Here is an 11,430-nt window from a genome sequence, read left to right as displayed (position 1 = left end):
GCTGAACAGTCTTCTTGCTCTCTAACTTCGTCTCAGTTCTCAATCCATCTGTATCCAATTGGGCTCATCTCAATGACTGGAGGCTGAAGGCAGCTAAACAGAGATTTTATTTCTCTTGGCATTGCCACCTTAGGCATTTGCTTAGATGCAGCTGTAAGTATCTAGTATAGTTTTATTTTTTTTTTTTAAGTGAAGAACACTTAGAGTTTCAGAAATAATTAAATTCAATTAAAATCAAGCGAGAGGTGGTGGTAAGATCAGAAACCAATACAAACACGATCTAGTGCCAGCCTGGAGCAGACACACAAACAACAGACCAGAGAATAGGAAGGAGCAAAGCGCTCCCTAGCAGTAGGTTGATGAAAAAGGACTCAATATTTAAGAGCTTTAAAAAAACCATACAGTGAAGCCAGTAGGTGGCCTGATGGTTAAGGCACTGGACTCCCACATGAACGTCCATGGTTTGAGTCCTTGACCTGGTGGATCACTTTCTCACTTTCTGGTGAGCAAATGAGCTCTATACAAATTAAAATAATAATAATAAACAAAATTAAAGAAATAATTCTAAAAAATAAAAAACATACAGCATCTACTTCTAGAACTCAAATGTTTGTCTCAAATAACTTTGTTACAAAACTGAGATTAATTTTACTGAGGGGATAGATAAGAGATATCTAAGCATTTATCCATGTTGGAAAATAGAGCCCAGCATAAGGATTATTTTCATTTAAAGAGAGTTCTCACAATTCTTACAATAGAAAGGAGAGGAAAAAAAGAGAGAGGAAAAAAAAAAGCAGGGGTGTGGGAGGACTTTTCTACTGCTGGTGGCTCTCCTGATAGAGAACTAGGGCAGTTTCTGGGGCAGATCAGATCCTTTCCATTGAGGCCTCCTCAGTTTTCTCAACGTTTGCCTGAAGTAGGAGTTTGCTGACAAAGTGCTTTCAGATGCATTGTATGAAGACTCCCAGTGGAAGGTATCAAAAGGAAAATACTAAGTTTTATTCAGCCAGGGCTTTCCTGCTCTGTTATTCATGCCTCTGAGCACCTCAGAGGAAGACAAAGGGAAGAAAACCTGCTGGACCAAAATGTGCTTTTTTTCTTCCCCATTCACGTAACAAGATGTGCAGAGAGAAGCATGAATCCATTTGGAAGGGGTTGGTAAGGCCAGAACTGAGCCATATTTTATTTCCACCTTCTACAGATTTACCTCCCTAGGTGCTCAAAGACACAGATGCAAGAACCACTTAGGAGAAAAGTAAGAAGGCAGTCTCGAATGCTGTACTGCTTGAATGAAGCCAGGCAGATTTATTTAGAGACTATAAGGTTATGGCAAGAATCACAAAAAAAGGAAGATAAAGAGGCTCTATTCCGTAATAGTGCAGTAAAAGAACTCCCTTCCTCTCTCATAAAACTTTTAGAAGTCAAAAAGAGCCCCAGGCTGTGTTGTTAAAGCAAAATTTAAAACCATTGAAGAATCTTCCAGCATCAATTGCTTGCCTTTCCATTAGCTCACATCCTCCATATTTGTATAAGCTGCATTCAGCCCAAAGGTTACTCTAACCCTAAGAGGTGAGGGCATTCAGCCCAAAGGTACCCTAACCTAATCCCAAACCCTCGGTTGCATTTCAAGCCCACGCCCTGCTTGAATATGCTGCACCTATGCACTGTAATTTTCATTAACGCAATTTCAAAATGATACCATTTTCACACTGAAGTATCTTGAGGCTATTACTACACTATTGTGACTTAGTAATAATCAACATTTTAAACTTAGTGATCATAATGATTTTAACTGCTGTCAAAGTCCTTGGGCCTCGAATTCATCATTTGTCATCTGGGGATTGGTTAGGATCTCAACTTTTCCTTTATAGTTGATGATCCTGATATCAGACAAGGTCGATTCCAGGCCAAAAAGTATTAAACACAACAAATAACATTGTAATACTAAAAGCCACAATTTGTAGCAAAAGTATAACATGTATGAGTAATTGTATGTCAAATATATGTAGCGAATGTTTTCAGAAAAGGCAAAATCACATGAGCTATAAGTGAAAATAGGCATGCACTAATGCCTGGAATCTTTAACACAGGACTGGGATTAGGGGGAGGGGATAAGGCACTCTCTTGGGCTCATAATTTAACAGGGGACGAAATCCTAAGAACAATTTTTTTTTTTTCAAGAGAAAAAGGAAAGTTGATTGAGAGAAAGGGTGTCCAGGGCTCTTAAGCCAGAGGTGCTTCAGCCCATCCCACCAAGAAGATGTGATGTATTTATATGGGACGGGGAGAAGGGTAGTATCATAAAAATGGCAGGTACTCTGATTAGCTTATTTGCCACCTCAGGCCAGGCAGCTTGCTTTTTCGCTTTCTCTCTCTGTCATGAGCACATGTACCCTATAGCAAATTACAAAGTAATAATAATAATAATGATAAATAAAATTGAATAAATAATTCTAAAAAAACAAAAAACATTTTAATAAATATGTTTCAAAATAAAAATTAATGCAAAGAATTCATAATAAATAAAATATGAAACATTTTATATAAAGACAGGATCGGTATTACTGATTTTACTTTTGCCTCAGTCTACCACATGACTTAGCATGGCACTGCTTTAACCTGTTACTCTTGGTTCAAGTCAATTCAAGATAATAAAAAAAAACAAGTAAGTTTACAGGAAAACTAAACACAAAGAATAGCAATACAAACCAAAACAAAACAGAAGGAAGGGAATAATACAGTTAAAAATAATAATAGTATTATCTGATCATAGTGCAACAAAATTAGAAATAAATAAAACCAAAAGGCCCTTCCCCCTGAAAATTTAAAAATTCTATATTAAATCATTCTTGGGTAAAAAAAGAAAGATATAAACCAAAATTACAGAATTTCTAAATAAAATGTTAATAAAAACACTACACATAAGAATCGATAAAATGCGGGACCAGTAGTTAGTGTAATGGCTATGTTGCTGGACTCCCATGGAGTTGAATGCGGTTCAAGTCCTGGAGCCAGTGGCTTGAACTCATGCCGGGCACATGTGCATGTGTGCCCAAGATCCCAAGAGGAGAATGGAGCAGAAGGGACTGCGGCATGGCCACCCCCCCGGGGGGGGGGTGGTTTCTCGCTTTCTGTCTCTCTGTCTCTCTCTGTCTTTCTGGTGAGTACACACACCCCTACAGCAAAAACCTCTCATAAAAAAAAATAAAGAAAAAGAAAAAAAAGAATGTTGATTCTTTGAAAAAACAAAAACTGAACTTTCTCTGTCGTAACTGCAGTGGCAATGGACAAAGTGAACTCATTCCCATAGGAAGGCATAACCCACAGCAGTCAAAATCTAGCAGACTTAGATTAGACTTAGAAATCCATACTCTATCTTAAAAATTCTTTCAAAGTTTATATTATATTCCATACTGTATTTCCTTTCTTTTTATTTATTTTTTTAATGGCTCTCCTCAATCCAAATCTTCAAGGAAAAATTAATGTCCTAGGAAGACATGCCATATGAGACAGCTTCTTGGGGCCTCTGAAATATCACTCTAGGGACCAGCAGATGGTGTACTGGTTACATCACTGGACTCACACGTAGCTGACCATGGTTCAAGTCTCAGACCTGGCGGTTTAAAACTCACACCAGGCTTGTCTGCATGGGTGCCCAAAATCCCGAGAGGAGAATGGATGAGAAGGAATTGCAGTGTGGCCATTCCCCTGGGGGGGGAGGGGTTCTCACTTTCTGTCTCTCTGACGAATGCATGCACCCTATGGGGAAAAAAAATTATATCGTTGTAGCGACATTCCAATCTGAAACAATCCCTTCCAATCTGAAATGATCCCTTCATTAGTAACTCTTATTATAAATTCTACCATAGAATACACCTACCTACAATGTATAATGTTACTGGCATTCTCAATTTTCAATGAAAAGATTAAGTCATGGTGAAGTAGAATTATTTCCCAAAGGTACCAACATCAAATGGTAGCAGAAACGGAACGATAGTTTTCCATGCATCATTGTTCTCACACAGTCACTGTACCCACTAGATATTGCCTTAAACTTTATAGAATGGATCTTAAACAAAAAGACTAGGCTAATTTCATCATCTAGTTATTATGACTCCTTTCTCCCTCTGGTATTATAACTGAACAAAAAAGATTCATTCCACCCTCACAACACTTGAAGCAACATTGAAAATCTTCTCAAATTCCCATCTCCATCAATTAGTGAAGGTGGCAAACAAGCTTGCTCAACCTTTGTAAATACAGTGATTTGGAAGGAGTCATAATGTTGCTTATAACCTAGGCAAGAAAAGTAATTGGCAGATGGAACCATAGAGTCCATAGAAAAGAGAAAACAGCCACCAAATACCACCTGCAAAAGCAGTTGATTGCTTCGAGTGGTTCAATGGAATGAGAACAAGGAAGACTCACCACTTCTGACCAGACACCGACAGCATTTTTTATTACAATGTTGATGCTGCTGAAGGCAAAATACATGCATGTAAAGACCATATTAACATATTTTTTCTCATCAATAAATAATGTACCCATTGTGTATGGACATACCTTACATTATGTTTAAGAATGAAAAATGCTCACATAACAAATAACAATAGGTTGGGTATATGCTAAGCTCACTTGCACCAAATCCATTAGCACAAAGCATTGGCAATAACTGCATATGATTAATAAATAGATTGGAAAAGTATCTATGCTAGATGAATGTCCTTGGAATAAATGTCATTTAAAATTTATGTTTTTGTCTTTTGTTGAATATATTCCCCTCCAGCAATAAAGTATCAAGGATATTTTACCTCCTTATTCAACCAAAGGTTCTAAAGTCATCTTGATTACAGAATTCCATGATCCTGCCTAAAATGGAAAAATCATTATAATTTCTTTCTCCTATTTTGTCAAATGCAAAGGGCTTCGGGCTAGCCAGGTGTTTAGTGAATGCACTTTCCATCTCATAGTAACTTATCTGATTAACACTACAAAGTAGAAATGAATATATGCACATTAGCCATACAGAGGATGATAAAAATGGAGCTCTTACAATACACTGAATCATAGGAATTAGGTCTGAGAAGAAAACACAGCTATTCCCAATCCAGCTATCAGTACAATGGAAGTGATTATTAGACACTTCATAAACAAATGTGCTTTAAAACCTCTTCCAAAATCAAGTTATTGGGAAAATGCATTTCCTTTGTGATGTGTCCAGCTTGCTTCTCAACTCAGGCTTGCAAATTGCTTTCCCTGATTTTTAGGAATGTCATGGTTCTTTTCACTCCGCTGCTCTCAGCCCATGTGAATCACTTCCATGTGACAATGATCCATGGACATATAGAGCTCAATGAAAGAAAGATCCTTGATGCCAAAGGCAGCTGCAGGCTCTGGCCTCTATTATTGTTGATGGACTGTTGTTGTGCTCATTTTGGTTCAAATCCACATGATGTTACTCTGAACTTGCAGGCCAAGAGCAGCAACATAGGATCAATCCTCAAGTACCGATGTACCCAGATGAATGGTCTTCTTGTTTCATGCACTGGAGGTTCTCTACTCAAAATACTATGGCTGTGAATATTTGGTATGGCTCTAAATAATTATTAGCTATAGTGTGCTTCTGGTTTTCAAAATCACAAGACTAGCCAAACCCCAGCTGACCTCAATATGGACTCCATAGATGGTCAATCAGTGTATTTTTGAGTGATATAGTATGAAGCTATTAAAATTCAAGTCCTTTTATGTATGCAAAAGAGGATTTAGCACTTTGACTGATTTGATGCAAATCCCAGATCCAAACAGTGGCTATCAAACTCCAGACCAAACAAAGAAGAATTATGCAAATGTTTCTTTAACACTCCATGCTAAGAGAACTGCAGTGTTTTGCCCAGTTTTTTGAGCACCAGCCACAACTCATAAAATCTGTACTAATTTCTTCCAATTAAGATTAGTCCTTGTCTTAGTCTATTTTTGCTGCTATAACAAAGTACCTTAGACTGGGTAACTTATAAGTAATAGAAGTTTTATTACTTACAGTTCTGGAGACTAGGAAGTCTGAGATTAAGGCATCAACAAATGTTATGTCTGGTTAAGGCCTGTTACTGGCCTGGATGGCACTTTCTAAATTTCTTCATATGATAAGGGTACTAATCCCATTCATGAGGGTGGGGTTCTCATTGCCTAGTCACCTCTAAAGGCCCCACTTCTTAATACTATAGCATTTTAGCATTTGAGAGTAAGTTTCTAACATATGGATATTTTTTTAAGTGATTTTTCCTGTAGGGTGCATGTGCTTGCTAGAGAGAAAGCGAGAAATCATCCCCCAAGAGAATGACCATGCCACAATCCCTTCTCTTCCATTCTCCTCTTGAAATTTTGTACAAAGAACTTTGTACAAAGAACATCAAAATATCTCGTGAGCTATCAAATGGATTGGGCAGCAGTAAGTGCACCAGCAATGTACCGGCTCGAGAAGAGTTAGCCTGATTCACCAACAGAGCTGTAAGGTGAAGAGGCAAAGCAAAAACAGAGCCAAGAATTGTACTAGCAGGGCAGATTACCATTTAATCAATTAATGAATCAGATTATATTCTGAAGGTCTACAGCGTTCACGGTACACATCTCTTCACAGATGAGACCACTGACTGTAGTCAGAAATTCCATTTCCAAATACAAAAGAAAATAAAATTTATTCCCCAAGAAATGGAACCCCTTTGTTCTTTCAGGACCCACAGCAGTATCTGTGGGAACTCCCTAATGACAGCCATAATGATTTGTCTTTGTATAAGGCAAGAGGAGCTAGAGTTCTGCTTTGATTTTGTTAATTGGGGAAGGAGCAGAATTTGCTATTGCATACAATATCTCCTCTAGGAAGACTTTTCTGTTATGAGATAAACAGTTCACATAAGAGTTAACATCTTTGTAAGAGATTTCTGGGTTCATTCTCTAGATTATTTTTAAATCGAGAGGTTATACTTTAGAGTCCTTCTAATTAAACTCTAGACCCTCCATAATAACAAAAAGGAGATAGCCTTTGGGAATAAAAACCCAACTGAGAGTCCGTAGGATGGGATTCTGGACAGGATTCTTTTCTGAGCCTGCTCTTCCAAGGTCATGATGTCTGGGACTAAAGCATAGCTTCTTATACTTTCTTTACTTTTCTTAGACTTTTCTTCGGTGACACTGTAACATTCAGCCCATCTCCTACAGAAGCAACCCAAACCAGTATATACCTTAAAACTTTTATCTGAGAAAAGAGAATATGATGGGGGAAAACAAAATACATAATAACTGGGATCAGCAGATGGCGTAATAGTTACATTGCTGGGCTCCCACGTACTTGACTGCGGTTTGAGTCCTAGCCCCGACAGCTTAAAACTCCTGATGGGTACACGTGTGTGCATGCCCAAGATCCCGAGAGGAGAATAAAAGAGAAGGGACTGTGGTGTGGCCCATCCCCCGGGGGGTAATTTTTTGCTTTCTATCTTTCTGTCTCTCTCTGTCTCACCAAAAAGTGCACATGCCCTGTAGTAAAAATCTCTCTCAAAAAAAAATATATATATATGTAGTAACAGATGATGCCACTCAAATGAGCTCAGTCTCTGGGATCAAGAGTAATTTTATTAGAAATAAAGAGTGAGGGACTAATGGAACTGTAATTCTGGGAGCCCTGTGACTGGAAGAATGGGATTCTGGAAGGAGAGCAGGGAAATGAGAACAACGGTGACCACAACCCTGCAGCGCAGGCCTTACGGGCACCTGGGAGAATATGAGGGAACTTCTGGGACCATCTGGGCTGGGCTTCCAGAGATTCTCCTGGAGGGATCATAGAGTATACACTAGAGTCATGACCCTACTTATTAGTATGGAAAATTTCAAACAAACATAAAAAGTCTATTTTACTATTACCCAAATTCAAGTTATCAGTCTTACACACACATGTACATACCTATGTTACTCTTCTTTATTCATAAGAAACACACATGTGCACACATGGGAGTGAGAAAGAAAGGGAGAAATGAACACCCTCCAGAGGGTCTGGTCACACCACGATACCCTGCTTCCAGTCCTCAGATCTGGGTCATTCCCACACATGCCTGACAAGTTTCAGGTCGCCTGGGCTAGAGATCTGGACTACAGTCACCATAGGGGAATCAACTTGTCTCAAACAGCACATTATCACTGCACCCTGGAGTCAGCACGCTACATTATTATTGTGAAGGAAATCCAATCATCACAACATTTTACCTATAACTATTTCAGCATATATCTCTAAAAGGTAAGGACACTTAGGACTAGATGGTGGCCCAGCAGTAATGCAATGCTCTGCGATGGTGGACCACATAGGAAAGTCCTAGGTTCATGTCCCAAAGACTCACTGTACCCACTGAGTGTAGGCACGCCCATGGTCCAAGCTAGCGGACAGTGAACGGTGGTGTGAAGACCCTGCTAGGAGTGCCTGCCTCTCTGCCTCTCTCCCCCACAGAAGAAATAAACTAAAATGAACAAACAAACGCTATCATTTTATTATCATCATAAAAACATTTCAATGTATTACCTTTTAAATTGTTACCATGCTCCTTTGATAGTGCCCCCCAGGCTGGGGTTGCATGGAAGATGAGGACAACATAAAACAAACAAGGTGCCGCGGTAACTCATGACGCGCACACCTTGGGTTTCACTCTGCACTCCCTCAAACAGCTCAAGGTAAGGAAATAGTCAACCTTGTCTCTATTCAATCACGACCTTAAAACCACGACGTGTGTGGCTTCCAAAGTGCTCAGAGTTGATGAGTGTGACAAATACAAAGTGAACAAATGACAGAAGACTCTGCTATAAATTACAGAGGGACCTGGTGTTCAGGTTCAGCTGGGACGCATTTGAGGGACTCCCTATCCCATAACAAGGAGTTGAAATTTCTTTACAATGGAAGTAATCTGTTTTCACTTAAAATGTGGTTGCTATAGGTTAATATACTACATAATTTTTCGAACACACAGTTACTGGTTTTGAAAAAAGACACATGGAGTTTTGGAATCTGTGGCATTCAAGTCACAGCATGATTTCAGGTGGGCCGGCTCCGTGTTTTGGGCAACCACCCTTCTCATTTCCTCTCTGGTGTTCACACCTTGTAAGAGGACATGGAAGTTTACTTAGGTACAACTTCCCTTCGTTCTCCAGAGATGTTAGTCTGCCTTGTCTCATTATATTATCCAACGTGAAATAATCCAATGTTCTGTTTTGAGCTGACACGGTTGGCAGGTGGCTTACCACTAATCTAAGACATCCAAACTCAGTGATGAAAACCATCACCCCCTGGGCTGGCCCTGTAGCATGGTGGTCAAGGCAGGCCAGATACCACGTGACTGACGACAGTTGGAATTCTGGTCCCAATGGCCTGGAAAACCACATTGGGCATGTGTGCTCGTTTGCCTCAAATCCTAACAGGATGGAGAAATCGAGGAAAGGGATCGTGGCATGACCATGTCCGACTGGGGAGTGCTTTCTCCCTTTCCCTCTCTCTGAGCTGAGCTGAGACAATTGAAAATAACAGAAACAAAACAACAACCCACAGGAAAACAAACAAACAAACAACCTTACCTTCCTAGAACACAGAAATATCAACATCCTTTCTGTGGCAATACTGTACAGCTGTGAGATTGCTTCCTGTTAAATAGGTGCTAAAAAGAGGCAGGTGTAGGTGATGCTGGTCTCAGCCTTCATCCCCGGCATCCTCTTCATCCTACTTCTGCTTCTAACCATCAGCACCTGCACCTCTGTTCCAAGCCTGCCAGGGGCTACCAGAGCCTGCTGTGCCTGCTTGCCTGGAGAGCTAGCTGGCAGTGCGTGGGACTTAGTACCCTCCTCTCTACAGTAACCATGGCGGGGTAAGGATGAGGGACACAGTAGCCCCAGCTCAGCAGTCACGGGTCAGGACAACTCTGAGGCTAACTCCCAGCCCAGAGGTCCCCAGTATGGTCTGACTGAAGCTAAAGGTCACCATCTGCCAGACTTTGTTTGAGACCAAACCTTTCTTTGGCTCCCCCTTTCCTCCCCTGCTCTGCCTCCTTTACTGCTTGGCCAGTTTCCCTGTGAGATCACGTACGTAATAAATCACTTGCACAAGAATCTTCACTTCAAGATCTGTTTCTGGGAAATTTGACCTTAAACAGTAGGTTGTCTAAAACTCCCATCATTTACTGTGAGTATTCTGGAAAATATCATCTCTCTTCAACACACACGTGCTGTGTGCGTAGGTACCCAGGTGCAGAAATATTTCACACACACCCGGAGCATACACAGGAAGCACACTCCCACCCCCTTCTCCATCTTTGCAGCAGCACGGCGCAGGGAAAAGCCTCCAAGTTTGGGGAATCAGCCTGTCTCTTGCCAGTAGTGTGGCTGCAAATGTTTTCCGTAGTATTGCTTTAGGTGTCGTCTAGGGCTTTTCATCGCATTGTTTTTTTAGTGGTGGTAATACTGACCTCACCGTTGCCAGAATTAATGAGATAACAGAACTCCATGCCTGGCACGTAGCAGATGCTCAGTGACTGCGGGCTAAATCTTCATCTGCATTTTCATGATGATGCCCTTTAGATCAGAAGTGACCCACAACCCATCAAAGGAGCCAGCTGCCTCTGCAGTAGGGCTCTTCCCTGGCAGCCGCCGGCCTGTGCCTGTGGATTCTCTGCACTTCCAGGGACAGGAACCAGATGCTATCATAACTGCATGAAAAAAAATGGTCCCTCACCAAGAAAAAAAGACCCTTGACGGACTTTACTGAGGCTTTATGAGCCATCAAGTGCAACAGCTGTATAGTTCCAGGGAATGTTTCCACCCAACGATTGTTAAGCAGCAGGCGATATTTTATTATCTTTCCCCCTCTGTTTAATGTGTTGTTCACCTTCTGCTGGGAGTGTTAGCCTTGATTATCAATCTCCACATAAAAATATAGGAATGCCCTATCCTTGCTCCCCTTTTGGGACCTGTGCTGCTTTATTACTGGGAATCACACACTTGTTAGTTGAGCAAACTGGAACCTCCACTCTCAGGATCTGATAGATGAAATGCGAAGAGGACAAGGAAGCACGAGGAACCACTGAGGGTTATGGAGCATCAGAAAATTATCTGCTTGTGGGACCAGCAGTAAGCGTAATGGCTATGTCGCTGGACTCCCATGTAGTCGACCGTGGTTTGAGTCCGAGACCCGGTGGCTTAAACTCACACCAGGAGCATGTGTGTGCGTGCCCAAGATCCCCAGAGGAGAATGGAGGAGAAGGGACTGCAGCGCGGCCATCCCCCGGGGGAGTGATCTCTCGCTTTCTGTCTCTCTGTCTGGCAAGCACATGTGCCCTATAGTAAAAACCTTTCAAAAAAAAAAAAAAAAAAAAAAAAGGAAGAAAAACAACTTCTTAAAAAAAAAAAAAA

At 40.8% G+C, this 11,430-nt stretch overlaps 1 protein-coding gene across 1 annotated transcript in view; it reads right to left on the bottom strand.

Annotated features, from left to right (window-relative positions):
• Window positions 1–11,430, bottom strand: part of KIF26B (kinesin family member 26B) — a 368,595-nt gene that overhangs the window by 257,245 nt on the left and 99,920 nt on the right. The gene's annotated exons all lie outside the window — the stretch shown is intronic.

Source organism: Tupaia chinensis, unplaced genomic scaffold (assembly GCF_000334495.1).
Source record: "Tupaia chinensis unplaced genomic scaffold, TupChi_1.0 Scaffold000532_1, whole genome shotgun sequence".
Classification (NCBI taxonomy): Eukaryota; Metazoa; Chordata; class Mammalia; order Scandentia; family Tupaiidae; genus Tupaia; species Tupaia belangeri.
This window is presented reverse-complemented; position numbering and strand designations above follow the sequence as displayed.